Genomic DNA, 3,941 nt, shown 5'->3' with positions numbered 1-3,941 from the left:
TACTTATAAATAAATAAATTAAAGGTAGCTTATTTTAACAATAATCATATTGATGTTGGTAAGAGCAGTTAGGTCAAAAAGGACAGCAGAGACTTCACCCTTTGTTACAACAGTCTACACATTGTAATTACAACGTTCATTGGACAATGTGGGTGTCGAAATTGGCATCTGCTTTGCTCGCCAATTTTCAGTACAATACTTCAATCTAGAGATCTGATATGTCTGTATTTTTTTAGGGAAAATTTACGGACATGATAAACATTGCCCAGACTATATTAGTACCAACAAACTTAACAGCATGAAACGATTACTGAACATGAAGACGACCGAGGACGTTGAAGATATTCTGTATGGTCTGGGATATCCCAAGAGGACTACAACATCCGGTGACGTCTATATACCTGATTTACCAGACCCTAAGGTTCATATTCCAGATATTCCTGTAATTGTGACATGTGCGTCGTCTAATCATTTCAAGGAGATGCAAGCTATGATGCATAATATTGATACTGTTATAAGACCAGTTTATCCTGATATAAAAGTTATTTTATACGATATAGGATTTACAGAACGAGAAAGACAAGTGGTAAGTATTGTATTATTTACTCCAATTCACATTAAATAACACCTGGTACCAGTATGGTCGTATTGTAGGTGGTGTTTCACAAGGCTCGGTATTAGGCCCGTTACTATTTATTTTATACATAAATGATATAGTTTTAGATATTCATGCTATTGTTAGACTTTCGCTTCACTTGAAATGAAATGAAAATGGAATTTAAGGTCCTACTGTTCTTCAATGAACCGGACAGCGGCACTACGGCCTACTATTATATCAAATTCCAACTATCAAGGGATCTTTTACGAGCATGTTAATGTATACACGGGTCTTCGTCCCATTAGAACAAGACAGCTGCCCTTGTCTGCCCTCCGTCCTACACTGCTGACAAGAGGAAACCACGCCGGAAAATGTAGATGGACTTCTTCGGCCAATGCAGGGATCGACTACGCGAACTCCAAACTAGCGAGCCAGCGTCTTACCCACTTAGCCATCGTGGCTCCGCTTCACTTGAAGATTTAGAGGCAAGAGAGAATAGATCCTAATGATTTTCTATATCAGCGCTGCGATAAATCTTTGCTCAGGAGAAGGTTAATAAATATATTTTCAGATAATTAAATATGGAAGATGTGAATTGAGGAAGTTTAACTTTACTAAATATCCAGATCACATAAAATATCTTCATACTTGTGCCTGGAAACCCATCATTATACAGGTAAGATTCATTCAGAAAGTTTAATGATTCTATGGTGGGAATTACCCGTTCTTGCTTGCTCATTAGTTGTTTTATGGTAGATGGTCCTTGTCACTCGATTGAGAAAATAGTATCCTGAGATACAAAACTAAGTCAAGTATTATTTTGTAAGCTGGGAAATATTGTCCATCCTTGTCCGTCCATATTGCTATTCACGAGTCACGTAATCTCAGCCTGGAAAGCTCGTGTTTCTGTTTGTATTTTATGATATTGGTTATTTAGGTATGGTTATATGGTATTAATTTAGGCGGGTTTCTTAATGTTTAGAGATTTAAGTAATCACTGTCCACCGTAAACGTAATTCGTTTAGATTCTATTGAATTATTTTTAATATTGAAAACGACTTTGGCTCTTCTCTCCTGGCGAAATTACTACTACTATATATATTCTCTTGGTTCAAAATGGGGGTATTAAACTGATTATGATTGTGTAACGTACATTGACTTCCCCGTGTAAATGAAGAAAACAAACACGAGCTACAATCGCTTGATAAACCCCTGGCTTGATTTAAATCGGAATTTAAATAGGCTCACCCATCAATAATCATGCGTGGACAACAAATGAGCGACAGCCTTATTACATAGCAAAGATTATAGATCAATGAAGTTTCAGTTCAGCATAACTTTGTCAATATCAAACAGAATTGAACCATTTCTGGACTGACATTTCTTTGAAAGGTTCACCGTTTATAAAATTGTAGTTTGCAAGAGATTCCTAATGGGCTAAAATGGTGCAAGGTGATCTTAATGTTCCTGTGTCATTCGTTTCTAATTGACTCCATTTGAACATGGTTTAGTGAATCAGTTAGAGGCATTCTTGGGAATACAGAAGATCTGAAGCTATTCAAAACATCTGTGTGTTCTATCTCTTGGCGTCAAGACCAAAGTGCATACCAATGTCTTTATTTTTAAATTGTGAATAAAATGGTCCCGCTGGGTAGTGATGATGCAGTGTGCATTTACTTCCATTCGTTACTACATTCATAAAGACAGTTTTTTTTTGTGTGTTTTATTAAGCTTTAACCAATAAACTATAACCAAGGTATCAAACTCGGATCATAGAAAGCGTACTTGATTCGGGAGGCAGGGGCGTCTCGACACAATTTTGTTTTGTGTGAATGTGTGTGTGTGTGTGTGTGGGGGGGGGGGGGTACACTTGATAAGTTTAGAGTTGTGTCCCGTGTAATTTATTGGGGGTTCTCAGATATGAAGTCATATCAAGTAATTTTCGTCCACTTTATACTATAAGAGCATAAATTAAAATTTCTTTATCATTTCATACCCTCAATGCTGGTTTTCTCTAATGGAACCATTTATATCAGGGCAAGGTTTTAAAAACAGAACTGCACCGACAAGAAATACGATAATAGGGAAATAGTCCACAATGTAGACCCATAAACCAAGCACTGGACTACTTGATTCCAGCTGTTTGATAATAGTAGGCCGTTAAACTCCATTCCAGTTTTTGATGCATATATTAGTATACAGATTGTTGTATTTTTCAGGAAGTGTTAAATCAACATGGGTTTGCAATGTACATGGATGCTTCAATTCGCTTAACGAGTGGAGATCTGAACCGTGTCTTCAATCAAGTGAAACGATCTGGCATCAGCTATATCTATAATCCCTTTTACAATAATTTAATTCCAAATCACACATTCAGTAAAACATTTGAATATTTTAATACAAAGCCCTGTTTATTTCACGGTTTAAGCGAACTTCAGGCAGGATTTAATATTGTTGTGAAAAATAACTTATACGCCTACACTATAATGAGGTCGTGGTTGACATGCTGTCTTCAGAGATATTGTGTAATGCCGAAGGGAGCCGAGGGGAGAACCTCCTGTTCTGGATTAAAAAGATACCATCAATGTCATCGCAACGATCAGTCAGCTCTGAGCATTTCTGTTTATATGACAAATCAGATTCAGTTGGATCACTTGGCATTCCAAACGAATTATTTTCAATAAGACGTGGGCATCAGATGAATTACTTTCACTAATTAAAATTCAGTGTGGGCGACCTTGCTATTATTCTGGATGTATCTCATGATATGAGTAGGGTGGCATTAAGTTATAAGGTCTGCCATTAAGTCAGGTGGTTCAGTTTGGTTTCCCAAATTGTGCAGCGTGGTTACATGACCAATGTGTGGGTTTGATTTCGAGTCCTCAGGGTTACGCATGGTTGTGGGTCCATTTTTCTTTTCTCTTCTTTGTCTCTCTTACAATTGCACTATTATAACTGTCAATTAGAATTTATGTAAAGAAGGTATCGAAAGGTCCTTTTGAACTGTATTTATGTTCTGGTGCAATAAAATATGCTTACAACAGAAGTAGTGGGTTCCTCAACTGCTTTATTAGATGTTAAACGCGTGTCTTGTACCGAGAGTAAACAAACAAGTGAAAGCCGTCGGTCTATAAGATAGGTAACCAGTATTATATTCCACTATAATTATGCCCTTCGAGCATCTCCGGTTTACATTGCATAATTCTCGTATAGACTGTATAAACAATTCAACTTTACAGAAGAAAAGTATCTATCCACTGCACGTACATATGTGACCTATGACCCAAACACCATGTGAATGACAACAATTGTCTTATTTCTCGTTCAGATCTTGACTGTGCTA

The 3,941-nt window shown here is 36.9% G+C and overlaps 1 long non-coding RNA gene across 1 annotated transcript; it reads left to right on the top strand.

The window, feature by feature from the left end:
- The first annotated feature begins 240 nt into the window (after positions 1-240).
- Positions 241-3,613, top strand: LOC126824678 (uncharacterized). Its single transcript, XR_008788602.1, has 3 exons — positions 241-586; positions 1,170-1,274; positions 2,818-3,613. It is a non-coding gene; the product is annotated as an uncharacterized LOC126824678 (long non-coding RNA).
- The last annotated feature ends 328 nt before the right edge of the window (positions 3,614-3,941 follow it).

The sequence above is a fragment of the Patella vulgata genome, chromosome 6, assembly GCF_932274485.2.
Source record: "Patella vulgata chromosome 6, xgPatVulg1.2, whole genome shotgun sequence".
NCBI lineage: Eukaryota > Metazoa > Mollusca > Gastropoda > Patellidae > Patella > Patella vulgata.
The sequence above is the reverse complement of the archived record's forward strand: the minus strand, read 5'-3'. Positions and strand labels throughout refer to the sequence as shown.